At 38.4% G+C, this 22,087-nt stretch overlaps 2 long non-coding RNA genes across 2 annotated transcripts in view; both read right to left on the minus strand.

Moving 5' to 3' along the window:
- The window catches only part of LOC124158519, a 581,141-nt gene that overhangs the window by 195,433 nt on the left and 363,621 nt on the right, over window positions 1-22,087 (minus strand). The window lies entirely within an intron of this gene.
- LOC124158520 lies at window positions 14,719-16,715 on the minus strand. The gene is made up of 3 exons (XR_006864822.1): window positions 16,403-16,715; window positions 16,233-16,314; window positions 14,719-15,263 (listed from the first exon to the last, which is right to left on the minus strand). It is a non-coding gene; the product is annotated as an uncharacterized LOC124158520 (long non-coding RNA).

Below are 22,087 nucleotides of genomic sequence, written 5' to 3' on the forward strand. Positions count from 1 at the left end.
AAATTTACAAGTGAAAATAACACTAAGCAAACATAATAACTAAATTTTATGGCGCGCGAAGTGAACATTTGCCCCAAACATAACGAATTAAAAAAACATATATCATTTCTTAGACAAACCTCACACCGAATATTTCAACTATGTCTAAAGACTGGTACGGGATTAATGAGATAAAAAGAGACTAAATGATAACATCGTATTTGCTTAAGGTATGTTATTTTTAAAAACAAAATAAAATGAATTCACAATGAATGTTACCCCAGTCGTACAATCAACCAAGGTTCCGATAGGACTACGAAACATAAAGAGGTTCATGCTTTTATTTCTACTTTGAATAAGTATCTCCTCAAAGATCATTCATAGTCAGCACAAATGAAAATTGTTTAAAAAATAATAATAATTTAATTAGTACGGACCAAACAAATTAAAACTTTCAAATTTAAGCACTGAAGTGCTAGTGAATTACGCGCACTATTTACATAATGAGTTGCAATGTATCAATTGAACCGGAGCGATATTACGCACAAGAATGCATTCCACGATTTCACAGCGATTACCATATCATGATATTGGGTTCTTTCTCGACCCAAAGCCGTTTGATGTTATCTCCAGACGGCTCGCGCTGACGGTGAACAGAATCTAACTAAATCTCAGCTAATCGGGGAAGCCATGCCTGATATCAAAAGTTAAGCTTTACTGTCCAATTTTAATGCAGGTCGTTGAAATACGCTTTTCCTTGATTAGAAAAAAATATCTATCCCGATTGATCCTCGTTTACCTAAATCACTCAGTGACTCAACTCGACGGTTGGTTTGGTCAGGTGAGGCTAGAGCGCACCCCAGACTAGGCCACAAGCGTGTGAATTTCATACTTTCAGAGTATGAGGGCCAGTTCCTTTACCACATAGTACTTCGAGGACTTTCGTGTGAGGGTGTACGCAGGCTTAACCCGGGATCTTTTGATCTAAATCATTACGTCTCAACTGTTGTTCTAAATCATTAAAAAATATATTCATCACATATATATCATGGATTACGAAGGAGTGTAGCTCTTCAAAGTACCATTGAAATAAGAAGCGGAAAGACACAAAAAAAATTTCCGCACTTGAGCCAACTAATTATATGGTACATATTTAAATTCAGCAAGCGCGGAGTTGAATAAATCCCAAAAATTGACACAAAAACCATTTTTGACATAACAGAAAAGGATAAACAGTTTAAAACTCACGACATTGATGAACCTGCGCGTCACTACCGGTGCATTTCATTTTTTAACACGCTGAAATATTCACGCAAGACCAGATTTTCCAATTCAGTGACAAAAAGTAATTCAGTGAACCGCATACCTTGTATTATATAAAACAGCTTACACGGAGGGGCAATGCAGCACACGCAAAATTGCGAAGAAAAAAATTAGATTCAGAAGTGCATTCAGTCAACTTCTTCCCCACAGGAAGATAAAGTGCAAGATGACTGAGAAGTAATTAGGGTAATCGAGTTTTTTTTCAATCTCCGATAGCATGACATAACCATGATATCATCAGATAAGATAACACAGGCAATCTATTGCATGAAGACCCACAGAGTGATAAGAATTCAATACTTTATTATGCCATAAAGATACGATAATTGAAAATATCATATCAGATCGATTGATATAATGAATAATTGACTAATTTCAATCAGACAGAGGTATCTCCAAGCACCTATTCGCGGAGAGCCTACACAGTTCACCAAAAAAATCCGAACAAGTCGGCTGAAACCTGAAGTCGTCTTAACCATGAAAATGTAGCCAAATGTGGGCTTGTGACTTCTTTTTCCCACAAGGTAATCGAGCAAAATGTAGGCACAGAACAATTCCACAGCTCTAATACGTTTACATTCAGTAAAATTACATAAGGGTCCAACAGCAATGTCAACCAAAAATGGCATTAGAGCGGTAATGTTTATCTCCACCACAGTTGCCGCACCCTTTTGAGTTGGAATATCAGTAGAGATCGTCTCCAAAGCTAAATCCAAAATGAAAGAGAATGAGACCATCACGGGATCTGTTGATCTAAATTATTCAGTCTCAACTGTTAGTCTAAATCATTAAAAAATATATTTATCACATAAATCAACGATTACGAAGGAGTTAAGCTCAGTGAGTGAGTGATAAAAAGTAATCACGTGAACCATATATCAACGGTATGCATGCACTGGCGGGACCAAGTGAGTATAGCCCGTGACCACGTGGTGGAGTGGGATTTGGACTGGGACTTTTGGTTTCCAATGCACGTTTTCGAGTTTGGTCAATAACGTCTACAGGCAGACATTTACCATTTCATACTGAGTCATAACTAAAATAATTACCTTGGTAAGTTATCCGTCAGTAAAGTCTCAGCATTGCGAAGTTTAAAATAATTATTTACCGTCAGATATTACTATTAAGTGGAAAAAAAATACACAATCCATCGTTATTTTACGATCTGTTTGTTTATTGCCTTCGCGTCGATATTGACCATCGAAGATTCGCAGCAAAGGACAATAAAAAAATACGTTGTGGCATAAATGTTTTTATTTTACAGATATTTCGTTAGTATCCTTAAATTTGTCAGTAGATTTGTTTCTATGCGTGGAATAAAATCATATTTACTTGTAGGACGTTCGCCTAAATTTCCGCCAAATGCAGAATTATGACTTAAAGTCGGTTACCAAATAACCGTTTAACTTATACGTACAGTAATGCTCTTAAATTAAAGGTGATTAAATTTTTAAAAACATGATTTATTAAAACTTTCACTATATGTACATATAAGAGGTGCTTTGGTTTAAAATATGACTAATAGGAAAAAATTAACATTTTGCAAAAAGAACACTTTTGAAGACATCCGTTACTATTGAATAAACAGTGCTGATTTAGATTTCATTTCGTGAAAAATTAAGTCGTATTTGAAATTTGAAATATTTAGTTACACCAAAACACGCATAGCATAGGGAGAAAAAAGCAAATATCACTTTAGGGGGTAAAATTTTCGCAGTCCTTTGCCCTCCCCGGAGGGTCTTCCGGAATCGCAAATATCATTTTAATTTAGGCACGCATACAAACAACATATAAAATAAATAGAACGGCATGAATGTATGGATAACTTACCCCTTTTTAGTGTACGATTCAACTGGCCTAATAGGGAGGAGGATGGAAAGAGTAAACAGGCAAGGAAGTACACGGAATGAGGTAGTTAAATACGATAGTGAGTTTCAACACTAAACTCACTGGCCCCCTTAAAAAAAACAAGAGGAAAGAGACATTACAGTCGATATTATGCAATCGTATTCAAACGCTACGGCCAAAAAAATTGTTGAATGCGTAACGAAAAATCTAATGTGGCCAATTTCGACAAATTCGACCAACTGACGACTTATCATTGACGTCGTCAAATGAAAAATAGTATTCACTATCATACCAAAAGCGAATTTTTTTAATGACGTTAATTCGTATTTTGTAAATTCCACCTGACTAACCCACAACAGAGGTACTACGACCAGAAAAGTTTAATATACAGGGAAGAATGGGAAAAATATGTTCTCAGCTTATGTACTCATCAAACTCTCAGGAAAGAATAAAACTTTGCTAGTTCCACCATAATTTATTCGCGAGCAACCGGATTCGATACAGTGTATCATCATTTGGCTGTATCGAAACCGGTCGTAAGCGAATGCATTATTGTGGAACCAGCAAAGTTCTATTCTTTCCCGATAGCCATGAAGGAGTTACATCAATGAACGCCTCAAACTACATCCATGATTAAAGAACACAAATGGTAATTTCCACATTTTTTAATTCCAAAAGTCAACAACCGACCCAGGTTTCAACACACTGTGTCATTTTCAAGAGCCACCATATCGAGCCAGAAACGATTTCATACGCCTCAAACTATAGCACGTATTAATTTGAAATTTGCCATTATTGCATTTTTAAATCAGGACCTTCTAAGCCACATGGCTTGTCAGAAGGTTCCGTAATATTCATACCAGCGGCATTTTATATAATGGAAAATAATATTAACATACATAAAACAGAAGTCAAAACACACCTCATTGGAAAAAAAAACTTTAAAAACCTGCAACATGAATACATTTGCCATAGTATAACATAATATTGCAATGATTTATGCAAAAAAAATCACAAATGATCACATAAATGTAACATATTCATAAATATCAAACACTAGTTAAAAATGAATCAAACAAAAAACATGTGTAACTAGGTATTTAATTATTTGTCGTGAGGTGAGTAAGTAAGACCATTGTTTGCGAGTTTTTTTTCAGCGCGGCTGTGCAAGTGAAACCGTGAGGGCAGTCGCGTCCGCCGTCAAGAGCAGCAGGAGAAGGGGACTGCCTCAACCCTATCCCATGGCACACACATCTCGCTCCAGCCGACGGCGGGAGCAAGTGCCAAAACTTTCCCCTGAACGAGACCCATCCGCACAGATAATCCCAGAAATCCCTCACGGCTGACTCATCGCCAGAGAACGAGCAGCCCTCGATAGGAGCCGAGCTACACGGTGGGAAGGAGCAGCCTCCCCTTGCGATCGGCTAAGAATGCCTCAAGCGGGCGAAGATAGACGCCCTCCAGTGCTAAAGCCAATTCTTCCGGCCAGCTGGCACTCTTCGATTTCCGGAGTCTGAGAGAGGGCAAATACTCGCGGGTGGAAAAGCCGAAAAATTAGGGTGCTTCAAGAAAAACCACTTATGAAGCCGAGAAAACGCCTCCATAAAGAGTATGTACGTATAAAAGCAATGAATCTTCCGGGTTTCCTCCCGCGTTCATCCATCTTTCGGGACAATATTTCGCAAATGTTCCAATTTGCTTCCTGAGGTCTACTGATGTGCGGAGGCAGAATTCGGTCTTCCACATATACACCCCGTTCGGCGCTTTTTTTACAGCGCAAAAAACAGGGTGTACAATGAATAGTCCTCTATATGTAGTATACACTATATGTATATACTAGGTATGGAGGACCAAAGTCTGCATTGGCACTTCAATGGACCTTGAGATGCGAACTGGAACGTTGGCGAAATATTGTCCATAAAAATGGATAAACGCGGTAGGAAAGCCGGATAATATCACGGCCTAGAGTCAAAATTTCCGCGGAAGCCTACATGGAAACTATAAAACCAATCTTTCATCATACGCTAAACGGTTACCTCACTATTGCGTTAATACATCTTTGTCCACTATTTCTTGCAGTGGCTCTTATTTTAATACAAGCTCTTTCAACTCCTCAAACCTATCTAGTACATCTGCATAATTTCATGCCTAATTTTTACGAATGGCCATCACTTACAATTAGTGCTTTGTCTACAATATGTATCTTGTCCTATTTAAATTTCTTCCAAAAATTCGACCTATAAACGGCATATCATTGGTTTCGTCAAATGAAAAATAAATTTTCAGGCATATTTATAGAGGAAAAAAATACATTCATTATATCAAACCCTTATTCATTTCTGAGGTTAATTAGTATTTTGTATATTCCACCCAAATAACCGACAGCATAGGAATTTCAACTCGACAAAAAAAATGAAGGCAGGGAAAGGTAAAAATGTACTTAACATATGTATTCATCATACAATAGTTAAAAATGAAGCCAACTAAAAAAAGATATTCCTTCATAGATATTTGAAATTTCTGAGTAGACTAAATCAATAGAATGTTATTACGCTTCGAAGCATTCATTTATATCCCAGACTAGCGATAATACTGAAAAATTCTACTGAAAACTGTGATGAAGCGTATGACGACAGCGGACGAAAGAAAAAGTGTTCCCAGAATAATAAAATGACCTAACCACCTTATAAGACTGAGATTTAGAAGAAAAAAATGCACGCACGATAACCACTGGCGTGACCGAGCTTTTAAATAAAGACTTATGATATGACAGGACAAGTTACAAAATAAGCAAGCACAATTAAACACAATTGAACGACTATTGGGATTGACGCAGCTATCAACTACTCCGGTTGCAGAAAGAAAAAGGATACTCACTAAATTTAAACTACAATCACAAATCACCAAAAGGAAGTCGTTACAGCGGTATCTGACTGGTTACTGCTAATTAGCAGGAGTAATTAACCGTCAACGGCAGGTTTAAATAGATTCTGACTCGCAAATCTTAAAGCCTTCACATACAGAAGCCACTGACCTCCCGCAGTATCTTTCTCCTTAGATCGATGTAAATGAGGATTAATACGAGGAATTATGACATGACTCTGCTAGACTGTAAAAATATGCACGAACGAAGTGACAGTTGACGTCAATCAGGGGCACAGAAGCCATCCATTACTCTGGATCTAAACGGACGGAGAGGGAACAAAAAAAATGCATCCGAATGTGATAACGTCAAAGAGGTCTAGACCGTTTTTTTTTACCTCGAATTCTTTCGGGAAAGAATAAGTTTAAAAAAAAACTACTGTCCTCAACGCTCCAAGAGGACTAAAAACAGAGTGGAGAGGAATCAGATGCCGAGTGGAGAAGACGGCAATGACCGTTTTTTCTTGCGCCGCCACTAGGCCAAACGGGGAAGCAAGTTGGAGTGGGGCCAACGCGGTCATTACGGGAGGCTGTGAAGCGAAGACGGCATCATTTCGCGGAGACCATGGAAGAATAAGACGACAGAAGACGACAGGAGGAGTGGGGAGATTGGATGGGGACAATAAGACAGCGGAGGAGTGATAAGCGAGTGAGGAAAAAATGACACAGCTCTCTCTCCCTCCACCACGAAGACACCACAGGAATCGTAATAGAGATTACTACACCGTGTTTATGCACAACCACTTAAACAAAGGAGGCCTTCCACTGCTGCGAGCTCTTAAGTTCGTTTGCTGGTTGCTATGTCACAATGTTATATTTACATTTTTTATATTAACATAAAATATTATTCATTTCATCACAATATATTTTGCTTGAACCGTCTGAGTCAGTTCTTTAATTAAAATTTTCATAAATGAAATATTGCAACATAGCAACCAAGATAATAACAAATCAAGCAACAACTAACAAAAGTACGCGAAAGACGTATGTCACATTAATTTTCTTCATTTTTTTTTGAAACTTTCAATCTATATGTAAAAATGTTTTATTGCATATTATTTGCACTTAAACTTTAAGTTTTAATACTTGTCCACTTTAGTAAATAGTGCACATTTCCAAATAACAATCCTTTAAAATGGAAAATAAATTAACGCAACGTTGGAAAATATGTTCAAATAAATGACCTACGCTTCAAGAGTCCATATTTAAATATCAACAAGAGATCAAGAACAAGAAATACATAAACAGTATTGAAATCCCAGGATTGGTACACTACAGCCTTCCATTTCTCACTATCTAAACCTAGTAATTTTACCTCCCTAGGACCTTCCTTCTCCATATTTTCGTGATCTGTCCTAGGTACTTGCCCCTTGGTCTTCCTTTGGGGATTTTTCCATCAATTTTTCCCACAATTAACTTCTCCACTTACACGCTGTACCTCATTACGTGACCACCGAGTTTCTTTTAGCATCCATAGTGTTTTTTCATCGCTAATTCTTCTATACACCATTTCTCACCCAATCCATCCATTTTATCCACAGCATTATCCTCCAGCACCCTTTTCTCGAAGGCCGCTATCATTTTCTGTTCACTTCCTCCTGTCCATTCTAAAAACACGCCACGTTTCACTTACAGAAATTTAATCCTATTAATAATTAGATACTTGTACTTCTCCACAAAATTTTAATTTAAGAGCATGTTTGAACGCTAAGTGGCATCATTAATTTTGCAGAAATATTTATTTTTTTATTCTGCAATGTAAATGTACCCGATGAAGCCAATAAGGTATGAAACATGTTGCAATAAAGTAAAAAATTTGGAGGAAAATAACGATTATTTAATCACGAATACTTTTTCCGATGGTTCAGGCTTCGGCACCATAGAGTTTTTCACTGCCGATACGATTTATTCATTTATATTTTTTTCAAGAAGTTTCCTTGTCTCCAGTCATGCTGTACGAGCACAGTAGCGGTCTCGTACCCAAGAACGCCGCCTTTACTTGAGGAAAAAATTGTGAACTTAAGAATTAAAAAAAAACCGCTGACGCAACGCGATATGATTGTGATGTGACCCAAAGAAGCATTGAGGCGTTTGCATTGAGACCTTTTCCATTTTTGTAACAGCTGACCCACATTTTAAAATATTGGATGGTATTCTCACGATACAGAAAAAAAACTCAAGACTCATTAAAAGTTCTGGATATCGAATGCAACGAGAGGTTCTTTAAGAATCCACCACGACTACATGGTTCACGAAGAAAAATACGAATACCATTATTTAAAAATATAATAATCAAGAAACATTGTTTTAATTTGTGATAACCTAATCGGTTTAAAAAAATTAGAACGGACCATTAATCAAAATATGTATAGATTTCATCATCATCACCGGTCAACAATCCCAAAATTTACGCAGCTCTCCACTCATTTCTTTTATCAGCTAATAATTCAATTTTGCTTTAATTTGTTAAACCTTCGTAGCATGAAACATTATAACGGACCATAATCAAAAAATGAAAATTTGTCACTTTAAAATTCTCACCTATATTAGAAGTTTGAGTCAACTGCTGTATTTACATCATGAAAGTAACATATTTTGTCACCAATTACTGTATTCATTGCAAACTAGTAAGAGATTATTTTGAAGAGTCTGCTAATTACAAATGTCTTGAGCATGATACCCTGCGAGCGAAGCGCAGGGTGGTGTTTGCCAGGAGGCATTTCTCCCCGAATTGAATCAAGGACATGCTGGCGCCACCACAATGACACTGATACGCAAGCGGAAGGAATTAGCTCACACCACGGATGCACCAATCAGAACTCCACGGCAACGATTTCGCCCAGTTCCTCAAGAATTCTAGTGGTGATTTAAAACTTTTCTAGATCATGGAGGCTGCTAAATAAAAGCCTCTTGAAATATTTATTTATTCATTCCAATCATCCCAATAAATGCACCATGGCCTTTTACATCAGAAGTAGGTTTTTACAATCATTAACAGTCGATGATCACTAACAGCCATGGCCTGGAAAATGGTAACACCTTTCTGCAAAAAAATAGTTCAAAAAATGCCCGGGGTGCCCATCAAAAAATAGGTGGGGTGAACCATGTATTCATCCCTTAAAATCTTTTCCATTAGCTACCATATCATATGTCATAAAAAACGAAGAAAAATTGTTATTTTAAGGTTTTCAAAGTTTTTTTTTTCAATTTTCACACCCTAAATCTTTTCAACCCCAGTGAAGTTGACCCTCTCTTGACCCTGATAGCCATAAAACGTCAGTTTGTTTCAATCAGAAGCAGATAACATTAGTAAAAGTCCCTTGAAAAGCGATAAGTTTAGATAAGGGGTTGTTTTCCCCAATTTAGGGGTTGCGTAAAAATGGAGGGTGATAAAAAAACGGAGGTCATTTTCGGATTCAGGGACCCAAAATTAGCCAGAATCAGCCTACATTGTAGCCGGGAAGTTTTTGAACTATTTTTTTGCAGAACAGTGTAATCTGTCCAGGCGGAACTCCACATATTAATCACGAACGAAAAACCACATATTAATGAACAATAGCCACTACAGGGAAGCATAAAGGGAGTTTTAAACTTCATTTACAAATTACACTCAAAGAAATTTACGGTGAGATCCTATAAATTTGACCAAATTGAGTCAAAAATTTACAAAATACCTTATTCGGTAGATGGAGGGGGAAAGTTGGCAATAATAGTAATAATAATGTCTTCTTTATTACGAGAATTGAAAGTGAATTTAGGACTACCTAGATAGTCCTTCCTTACAATTTACTTGTTTGATATACACCTTGCCCCAGTTGGTGATACATCCACAAAGGCGGTATTCGAATACACAACCTTTAGGTTGGCAGACGGGACTGAACTTCACGCCCATCTATGCCGGCGAGATAAAGCCAAATCAAGCCTTCCTCACTCAGTCAATTTCACAAAACCTGGAGACGGAAACACAAAGATTGCCGCCCGTTCTTCACGAGTTAGTGACGCCATTAAATTTCTAATGCATTGAATAGTTCAGAGAAAACAGAGCCTTGATGGAGAGAGTATTTCATCACAGTAGCAATAACAATGAACCACGCCGAGAAATAGTAGATACGCGGTCAGCCGCTCGGCAAGAGTCAGTTACGTCACTAACTTATCAGCAAAAGGTCGATATTTCGGCTGGATGATCTCGGGAAGTAGGTGACGAATCGTAAAACGGAAAAAATAAGGACCTGTTTATTTTTTTAAACCCCATCCCAATCGAAAATGATAATTTAAAAAAATGCTGAAGGAGGACATTGTCGATCGGAACACCGCGTGATTGCGACTTGGTCCAATAAATAAAATTGTTCATCATTTCCGGCCGTCGAATTTCCAAAGAATACAAAATCTGTTCCCGGCAATCGTAAAACTTCAAAGGGCCAAACGCGCAAACTTGGCCTCGCCCCCCTCCCTCTTTCGCTGTACCACCCAGAGATAATTAAGCGCGCGACATCGGCTCTCAACGGTGTCTCGCCCCCGAAGTGACGATGACAAAATTGGCGAGCCCTAATTAACAATAACCTCATCACAAAGACTGAGAAATAACGGAAGCTTGAAAGATGATGATGAAATTCTTTTGTACTCGGACGAAAGTTCCATCTTTTAATGACGCAACTCACTCATATTTTTCACGAGAATTCATTAATCAACTCGAGAAGAAATCTAAAGCATTCGAATGATAAATATTCTCTGTATCAACAAAAAGGTGACCTTTAATCACAACTTTCAAACTTGACTGTGAGATTGCTAGATATTACTGCTGCCCTAAAGTTGAAAAAAGACAATTTTTTCATCAATAAAGAGATTTCCAAACATGACGAGTTTTCCCTTAATTATCTCTAAAAAAAATAACACACTACGTGGCTCCTTAGTAATCAAATCAATGTCACTGCGAGTAAAGATATGTATTTATTTTTATAGATGCTCTAATAATGGTATTTTGATAGTTGCTTTGTAGTTTACAAATAATAGGCGAATAATAAATGGCTTTCATGATAAGAAGGCTCGATACCACTATTGAAAATTATATTTTTCACATCATCAAGACAATATTCATCAAATCAATTTAGAAATTACCGCAACTAAAATACTTAAGACAATCTTTCCCATTCTGATTTTTATTTTCAGCCGAAGACCTCTGACATAAATGTGAGTTCTTTAACATAAATCATTCATCTTAAAAAGAAGATAAAACAGGGGTGTGAGAGGAAATAAACTAACATGGACGAAATTAAGGCTCACCTTTGTGGATACCCTTTCACAATAAGAAACAGATTTTTCAAAAGACAAACAAGAATTGACAGGTACGTCTACAAAGCGAATAAGGCCAAATCACTTGGTTTTTGCATCACGGACTCTGGCCTTTGCACCCAAGTTTCCTATTTTCACAGCAATAAAAACTATTGCATTCCATTAATTTCAGATACAAAAGGGATTTTAAATGCTTAGAAAACTCATTAACTCTTTTTATTAGTCATAATAGTCATTATAATGAAAACTGATAATATTTCGAAATATTCTCAACGATTTCGAAACGACCCGGGAAATGATAAAATTCACCATAGGAAATATCATTAAATTTGACCGGAATACGAACCTAAGTACTACTCCCGAATTCACGCCAGGACTTCAACCACTTCCGCTTTCACCAGAGTAATAATTTACCTTGAGAGCTTAAACTGTAGAGCATGTGAACTCAGTTCAAATCCCGGTCAAGGCTAATCCTTACTCCTCTTTGAAATTTCTAACTTAACGTTAACTTATGGTGACTCCATAAGAGATACACCGCTGGCTATTCTGCGGTCTATCGCTTAGATGATATCCTGGGAGAAGTCCACACGATTATTATTACTAAAGAACTCTGCCGATTACGACAGGTTTCCATGGAGTATATAATAATCATGTTGACAGCCTTCTTTCCCTTAGTGGACTACCCTTTTCAATTCACAATAAGGCCTACTACTCCATTCCTTTCTATCTAAAACTCCAATGCTCTTCCTACCTCTCCCTCGCTTGCCCAACATTCTACCCTTTTAACACTGTTTTCAACATACCCTCCCCGCTCAGTACTCACTGATCCATCCAATCCATGCCTTCTTTCTCCTGCTTTTCCCATCCTGAAGCTGCCTCTCCCCACCCACCGTGACTAGCACCTTGTTTTTTCCTCTCATTCTGCTTCATCTACACCTCTTTTCTTCCCCGCACCCACATATCGAAGGCCTCCGCCCTTTCTCGTCCTCCTTCCCAAGAAACCATGTTTCCTCACCTTAAATCGCTATAATCCAGATTCTTCATTAGACGTTTCTCTAAACTTTTACAAAAAGATTCTCTCCCTCGGTCCTTCCTTTTCATGAACGCCTCCTATGCTCCTTTTTTCTGCATCCGTCCTCCTCCAACGCTGTTCAATCAGTGGAATTGCTCAACCGGCTTAAACTTTTCCCAATTTAATCTTTATCTCGGGCCTCACATTCTTAGCTCACGATGCTTTAAAATAGGTACCGCATAACCTTGAGTCTTCTTGTGATCAATCCTCATGCCATACTCCTCGCAACGCTTGTCTAAAGCGTCCAGACGATCGCTGGCGAAATATTTCCACGCTTCAAAAATGCGCGGGGTGAATTCAGAAAGAGTGCAGAAACATACTGATCATCCATATCCACTAAAAGTGGATTCCGCTGACGATTAGTCCACCTATTGATCTTGGGGGATTTTTTTCTCGTGGGTGGGGGTCACTGACACTGCACTTAGCGACCTAATCCCCCTAAAGATAATAATAAAGCCCTCTCTGCTCCTCGCGCCGCACTCGAAGAAAAAAAAAGAAACCAAATCGCTCACCCTCTCTTCCCGGGGATATCCCGCTCCCCAAAAACCACTCGCATTAACGACCGGAAATTGAATAACGATCGATCCCTTTTTCCAGCCATCAATCCACCTCCATTCATGGATTGATCACGAGTCCTTAAGAGATATTGGAGTGGTAAGGGTGGATAAGTGAGGATACAGAAGATTGGAGAGGGATAAAAAAAAGACATGAAAATGACGCGGGACTACGAACCGGAATGACAAGGCAAAGAGAAGAGGAACTACAGAAAATGTGTTTCGAATTGGATCTGTGGTTTCCGCGGCATTTTTCCACGTTGGTAACGACTTTCGTGCGTTAACAATGTACAGAAATGCTGCGCCTAATCTCTTTGTACGAACTCATTCATTTCAGATGCACTTCTGCAGGAGTTTCTCGATCAGTGCTATTCAAAAATGCATTATATTTGCTGGAAAAAGATCTCATACACGCAGGAATCCAAATATTAATGTCCTAAATGAGCTAGGATTCGTCAATTGTATTGCACAAAGGTCCTTGCAGATGCAGAAGATTGGAGAGTTATAAAAGATATATGAGAATGGCCCTGCACAGAGAGGTGGAACAACAGTAAACGTGGAATAATCTCTATATACACGACTTTATTAATTTATATACACTTCTGTTGGAGTTTCTCGATCAGGGCCATTGAAAAATTGCATAATATTCGCTGGTAAGGGATAACATTCAAGCAGGAATCCTAATATTTATGTACTAAAGGAACTAGGACTCGTCAATTGTATTGCGCGAAGGTCCCTGTAGATGCATAAGATTAAAGGGTGATAAAAGGTATGAGAATTATACGGGACGATTGAGCCAGAATGACACGGAAAAGAGGAGTGGAACTACAGAAAAAGAGGTCAAATCTCTTTATTTATGAATCATTAATTTAGATAAACTTCTGCTGGAGTGTCTCGTTAAGAGCTACCGCAAAATTGTATATTAGTTGCTGGTAAGGGATAACTTTCACGCAGGAATCCTAATAGTTGTGTCCTTGAGGAACGAGGAATTATCAATTGTAATTTGGGAAGGCCCATGGGGATATGAGGGCAAGAAGTGTGCTACTTAGCAATCGTGAAGTAAGAATTTGTCGGTTCTTCGTATGAATGATTTCCGGAAGGTGGGTAAAATCTAACTGATAGTTTATTTAATAATGATTGTTATTAACTTTAAGATTTGAGAAGTGCACCCAACAAGGAATTAATATTTTTCCAATTAAGGCATGCTGCCTATTTCGACCCCGTCTTTGAACCAGAGTTATGTGTTTAACTTATTCCGCTAAACGCCAATAACAATCGCGGTAAGTCATTATTACTGCTACACTGAAAGAAAAAATTGGCTGTTGTATCCAATAGTTGGATCCCACATCCAATATAAATGGTTGCTATGGCCCCATCCAGTTAGTTGGATAAGGGAGCCATTTTAAATGGCTGGGCGAGAAATGGCTGTGGCAACCAATTCGTTGGATACAACAAGCCAGCGTCGTTGGGTCTTACGTCCATCTATATTGGATGCCACAACCTTGCGAAATTGTTGGCGTAGCGTTTAATGAATGGGTAATATTTCAACGGATATTATTATTAATAGTGTCACAACTTGAAAGTAACATTATAATATCCTTTCGTCGTACTATTTCCACCACTTACGATGAACATTAGAGTTAGAAAATGCATTTTTTAATAAAATATTTATTTACCGTAAATTTTGGGGTTCATGGTTTTCACTGCAACTTGTAACCTAGAAGACTTACTCACCTCGGATCACTATCATGTGGAATTGAATGCCATAAATAATGCAAATAGGTTAAATGATATAAGAAAGCAGTAATCTTTTATGAAACGTATTTATTAAAAAATGAAGCAACTTAAAAAAAAACAAACTTTCAGTAGAAAAATTTTGTTACACAATATCTGAAGGCTGCATACAATTTTGCTGCTATAGTCCGGCATTCTCACATAAATTACAGGCTGAAAATATGTTAAGTTTTCAACATTGATGTCGTTTACTATGCTAGTTTCAAGAACTTCGTAAACATCAAATATTTGTCGAAATCCAAGGTGTACAGAGCTTAGTAGACGAAACACTCAGTCATTTTCGTTGGAAATTATTCTGTCCACTTTTCCAAATTCAGGAAGGCTGAAATCGTCGAAACCAACTGCAACACATTTTCCACTTCGGTCACGAGTGAACTTCCTTTTCACCCAAGGCACCTCAAGGCAAGCTGACACAAACTCACGGGGAATTCTCCTATAAGTTCTCAGTGTCCATCAACACCTCACAATCTTCCACTAAGGAACTGGAATAAATATATAAAATGTTTGCATAATTAAACTTGCCTTAATGATTATTCGTTATACTCTTTTGCAATTAGTTACCAACGTTTTGTATGAAAAGGAAGCTACTTCCTGCTCATAACTTAAGCTATTTATACAGTGCACAAATCAGCCGTAACTTCTTGTCATGTAAACATCAGTAATAGCTAGATCAGGAGAAAAATTATTTTAAAAATTCTGTGGTATGTTACACCTAGCAATATGGATACCATAGTATATAGGTCTATATATCCTCGGTTTGAGTTCTAAATTTCGTGATACACAGCTCTATATTGCAGTTCATACGTATTGTAACGTTTGATATGATGTTTATGTTTTGATTTCTATTATTTATTTGATGTTTATGTTTGGACTGTTGCCAATGAGTTGTTGAAAAGAGAGAGGGAATTGTTGAGAGGGAAGCCATTTAAATATGAGCTGGAAGGAAGGAGAGGAGAAAAAGAAATTTTGATATGAAACGAATAAAGAGGTCTCTGGAAGAAGCCAGTGTCTGATATTACACTTTGATATTACATACATTTAGGGTAGAGTCCTTCGCATAATTAGTGCATAAGTGTCTGTATTTCTACTTGTACAGTGAAACTCAGGTCATCCGGTGTGCATGAAATTGCAATCCAATCCAATTGAAATCTAATGGAAAACTACTTGAAACTTTTCATCAATGGATCAAATGAGAATACAAACATTTCATTCATTAAAAGTGGTATTGTAATACACATGTAGTAAGTTGAAATGCATTCATCTATTTAGTAACGAAATGTATAATTCATATGGTAGTCATCAAAATTGACCGGAAGTACTTTCGAGGAAACGTATGGGTTGAAAAATACAATATCCAGCCTAAGGATAATATCAACCCACAAGATAAAATCTTGAACGGTGAAATAAAATAAGAGTTATGCATAATAACGAAACACAATAGGCAAGCTTACCGGTAAATTTTTCCTCGAGAAGGTTCAGGTCCCAAGCATCAAGAAAATCCTTAGCTCGGTCATCGTCTCGTGTTAAATTGCTCTAAGATATAAAAAAAGTATTAAAATTGGCATTGAATGGCTACATATTTTCTCACTTGCAAGAGCAAACTTAAAAGCTATTTACTTACCACAAAGCACGCCAAACACTTACGAGTTGTTTATTATAAGAACTGTTTGGGAGTCCGTCGCTATAGTGATGACTGACGCAGAAGCGATAATAGTCGCCTTATCCATCGAGTTGGCTGTGGGATCCAACTATTGGATGAGGGATATTTTCGAGATTGGTGTGGGGACCAACACTTGGACACTACAACCAAGTTATGATTGTCCAATTTAATTAGATATACCACCTAATCGCGTTGGTTGCCGTGTCTGTTACAGTGGATACTGCATCCAACTTTCACTTATCCAATTAAAACTGGATGTCTCATCCAATCCTTTTTTTGAGTGTACGTAAATCTGAAAAATTTTCTTGGAAGAATTAAAAATTGAATGTCAGAATTTTCCTTCGGAATGAGTCACTATTACAAAATACAATCCATAATCTTATGTTTCAGAGGTTAACTATTGATACAACACCTTATTTTCTAATCCCCGTTGAAGTACTCCACTCTTTACCTCTGTTGGGAAATTTCGCAATACTTTGCAGAGAATTATGGTTTTGTATACTGATAAGAGAAATCTGCATGAAATGTACACAGCGGTCGGCTGAAGTCTTAAAAACGGGTTTTTTGTGAGTGCAATATCAATATTAATCGTTGAAAATATTGAAAAAGGCGTTTGAGTGATGATAAGGGCTTCGAGGGAGGAGAAGACATATAAGCCACTTGAGTGGTCGAACCAATCTGAGATTGATTCGCGACCTTCATGTTAAACAGTTATTTTGACGGACGACCAGTTACTCCGGGAACGATTTAAACAAAAATCTGAGTCAGCAGAAACAGGCGTGAAGAAAAACTGTAACAGCGTTTGGAAAAACCGCAACTTACTTCCAATAATACCAACTATTGAAAGAACCTCCCTGCTCATGTTCTGATATTCGGTAAATATATCCTGTCTAAATGACATTCTCTGGGGTGTTCCACAAGGTGAGTAGCTCCATCACTACCTAGATAGAAACACTCTATTAAATAATGATGGTGCAACTCTAAGGGTGGACAAATCGAAATAATTTCATTCAATTGATATGCCGAGAAAGCGCCAGACGATTATATCTTTTCTGGGTTTGAACTGCAACTAAATTAGAATTATGATCAAATGATTTGATCATTTCTGAGAGGTTCTAATTTAAGAACTCGTAGAGGTCCTAGCAGAAATTTCTCGATACTAAGTTTTTTGTACTGCATACTTATGTATTGTCAATCCTTTCTATGATTTTATATAAATATTTCATGCAACGAAGTATCTTAATAAATATCGAAGATGAAGACGATAAAAATAAAGATCAAAGCCTGCTCTTTTTTATACTCAAACTCTTGTCTTTTAAATTCCTCCCTGAAGAAAATATCCACATTTGCGCAGTTGGAGATATTAATATGCACATCAGTACCCACTTGCGCATATAAATGATGAAAGATATAGGAGCTAAAATTTGGCGTAGCTACAACGAGCCACGAAAGGTCTAGAGTCACCGAGAAGCAAAAATGTGCAATTTTTACTCATCGCTTCTCATGATAAGCACTGATACTGTTTCGTACTTAAATAAAATATTGATAATCTGATACTTTAACACGAAAATATGTGTCGTATTCTAGGAGATGGACTAGAAGTGGCCCAATTTGAGCATGCAGTACCACTCAATCACTCAATGATTCAACCATGCGGTTGGTTTCGATCGGTGAGGGTAGATCTCAACCTATACTAAGACACAGGCGTGTGAGTGACGCATATCTTCAGGGTATTGGGTCCAGTTCCTTCCCCTCGGCCACCTCGCACCATCAGGTTTCCCCTCATATCCCTCGCGAGGTTATTCATGGGTTCTAACCAGGATTTGAATCCAAGACCCTTCGGTCGGTTGCCTAGGGCTCCATCTAATAGGCTAACACGTACCCCATCTTGTTCGAGGGCTTCCAACACGGATAGGTACGGGATCCGCCGCAGAAAGTCTTTATCCGTCAGCTTAATAATAAAATACAAAGAAAAGCTGCGGGATTCTTCAAAATCAGCTACGGGGTAGAGAAAGCGTTACTCAGATGGTAAACGAAGTAGGCTGGGAACCTCTGAGGTTGCGCGCTAAGCTTAGATTGCTTAGAACAATAGAGAACAGAAATAGAGAAAAAAAATAGATATCTTTCGATATATATACAAAAGAAATAGGCATGGGAATACGTTTTTGCCACGAAAAATAAAAAAACTTTAATTACAGATAGGTGGAACTTTGTTAAAACATTTTCTTTTCATTTGTTAACGGCTACTACCCTTACTTCCTCAGCCACACCCATAATGATGTGACTGGATATAGATGGAGATATAAATGTAGAACACTCTAGCAACGCCACCAGCACTGGAATAACAGAACATGAGAATCCTTAGAGAAAACTATCTAGCGTGGGATGCGTTTTAGACGTCTAGGATGGATATAAGAACAGGATTGAGCTGGATTAGTTCGTCGAAATGGTTCTCATTGCCGAGAAATAACTACAGAAATAGTTCATCGATGCTATCTATGATGGGTACCATTCCAGTAATAACAGAGGAATATTAGCGGGAAGGTGCGCGATACTCATAAATAGACACTTCAACTACGATAACGTCACGACCTGTTATTATAGAGATACACTCTATGAAGGGTTGATCTTGATTTAGGTATTTTAAAAATGCAGGAACGAACGAAAATATTTTCAACACTGACATTTATAAGCGAAGCGAATAAAATGAATGGCGGTAAATAATGTTTGCCAAGCGTGACAACCGTTGCCGTTCCAATTTCCGTTCGCGAGCGGAAAAAATCTAACGCCTGATGAAGTCATAAATGACTCATGAGAGGCAACGTTTCAGAAATGATGATCAGGCAGAAGATAGAGTCCCGCATCCGCTCAGCGTCGTCTAATATGACGTCAGACGAGAAAAAAGAGCATAAATGAAGGAGTAAATATTTTACTGACGATTATTTTTTATGATGCTAACAACAAGCCTCTAATTGGCGGTATTTAAGAGGTGCACTATGTAGTTAGGAATACTTGATTCTTGCCTAAATTTGAACATTTCCAAAATCGATGAGAGCCACGCTATCAACCAGGAAAACTTCAACAAGGTGTCAAAAAGGTTGGTAATTTATACATGAAGCATAATCCAATATATATTGTTGATATTAATTTTTTATGTTCAAACGATAGAAATTATAGAAAGATGTAATATTGCCACCCAAGATGAGCAGATGTGTAAATTTCAAGTAATTACTCCAATGTTCACTAAATCAAACTTCGCCCGACGAAATAAGCATATGTAAACCCAAATGCCAAGTTAATTTCACTCCATAACTAAAAGAACTAGACCGTCACATGACCACCATCGAGAAGTGTTAGAGGGTAGAATGTCGAGAAAAGGAGGGAGAAGAAGTTGGGGAATACGATCTTTAAATAAAATGCAAAAGGAGCAGGCCGTAGAGTCAATTTAAGGGGTGATTCCACTGAAGGAAGGGAACTTGCCAGAATAAATTTTAAATACTCCGTGGAAGCCTACCTCAATCGCTAGAATACTTTCATAATAATCTAGTTCAATAGAAACTACTAAGGTTAAAACTGTGGGTAGAGAGAGGTGCCCACATGCGTTGCTTCCATAGATTCGATTTTCAGAGGAGATTCTCCTCAATAATGCCCTTAGTTATGGCGGCAGGGATAACTTGGGGACATGGGTGAGCCCTAAGGAGATTATGATTCGGACAAGGAGCGCGCGGTCGAAGAGTCAGCTGGGGTCAGAACGTGGATCATCCCTCCTTCCGGTGACCCCTTCCCCACAGAGTGACCCTCCCCTCAACTGCCACAACAGGCCACCCCAACACCCCCCACCCATTCCCCACATCACATTTAAGACCCTCCAAAATTGGACACACACCACGATCGATCAGCTCGAATGCCTGTCCAGCCCAACTCCCTCGAACATTAAGTCCTCCATGACTCACTAACCACCGGAGCAAGTAACTCAGGCTGCAGCCTCGTGAATATTAACTGCAAGAGGAGTATCATTATTAAAATATTCTTCCGATCGTGGAAACTTTCTATGGAGTATTTTAAAACTTATTCTGGCTGTCTCCCCTCCATTCAAGGACTTCCCTTTTCAGTTCAGAATAAGGCTCGCTCCCTTCCATTATACCTAAAAATCCAATTCGCATTTAACTCTCCCTCGTTTACCCAACATTCTACCCTCGGACACAGAACTGAAGAATGGATAAAATATCACTGCAATTAAATCTAACTATTTAACGATTAATTGAAGCCGTCATGGGACATGTTATTAAGTATTCTACCGATTAGGGTGGATATAGATAGAGTATTAATGAAAAATAGACAGCCGCCCCTCCATCGACGGACTTCCTTCTTCAATTCACAATGAGACCTACTCCCTTTCATTTTACCTAAAAATCCTATTCTCTTCCGTCATCTTCCCCGTTTACCAATATTTTACCCTCCAACACTGCTTTAAACATTCCCTCCCCGCTCAGAACTCGCTCCATCCATACCTCCAGTCTCCTCCGAATTTCATATAGAGGCTGCCTCTCCTCACCCACCATGTCTAGCACTTCGCCATATCTCCTCCTCCCCGTCCACTTCACCTTCTCCATTCTTCTCTACGCCCATATCTCGAATGCCTTGTCTTCCCTTGTCCTCCTTCCTCAGCGTCCAAGTTTCCACAGTACACAGCGCTACCATCAGATCATTCTCTACGCTAGACTCTTCTTTATACCCATGCATGATGACCCTCTCCTAAGCTCCTTCGTATTTATGAACGACCCCTTAGAAAAGGTACTTCTCTTTCTCATGTCCTTGCCGTTTTATTTCTTTTCTTATAGTCTGCTCCCCAAATTGCTGAACGACTCAACGTGTTCAAGTTTAAGACCATATACCTTACCTTGCAACTCACATTTCTTACTCGCGATATCTGCAAAATACCACGCGTTAAAATGCTCATTATTTAATTACGAGCAAATTATAACGACAATAGAGGTAATCACAAGTTTTATTGACATCATTGTCGCATATAGTTCTCGTTTTTACTCGTCGAACGGTTAAGCAAGGATAGCTGTCAAATGCTTTTTTTTTAATACGCGGAATGAACCTCGGCCTTCGCAGTATTCATGTCACGAGGTTTTTCGAGTAAGAGTCGCATAAGTTGATGCGTAGTTTTCCGCGGCGTTGTCTAGATGATGTCTCCATGCTTCTGGGTTTCACCGCGTGGATTTTCTTTGCGACGACAGTTTCTCCGGTATTCCAACCGGCGTCTTCAGGTCGATGTCGGGATTCAATTTTTAGTGACTTATATAGTGCATTCTTGGCGCCAATTTTTCATGCTGGATGCTGATTGGTCCACCTTCTTTTCTCTCGTATGACCCTCTTCCACGAGTTGTGGAGAGGGTAGCCGTCTTCTCTATTCATGTTTTCAGGTGTCTTGAATTCAAGCCAACTGAATGAAAAATTGGCGCCAAGAATGCACTATATAAGTCACTAAAAATTGAATCCCGACATCGACCTGAAGACGCCGGTTGGAATACCGGAGAAACTGTCGTCGCAAAGAAAATCCACGCGGTGAAACCCAGAAGCATGTAGACATCAAGAGTCGTATATCTTCGATCACAAAAGATGTTCACGGGAGCGACA

The sequence above is a fragment of the Ischnura elegans genome, chromosome 5, assembly GCF_921293095.1.
Source record: "Ischnura elegans chromosome 5, ioIscEleg1.1, whole genome shotgun sequence".
Lineage (NCBI taxonomy): Eukaryota > Metazoa > Arthropoda > Insecta > Odonata > Coenagrionidae > Ischnura > Ischnura elegans.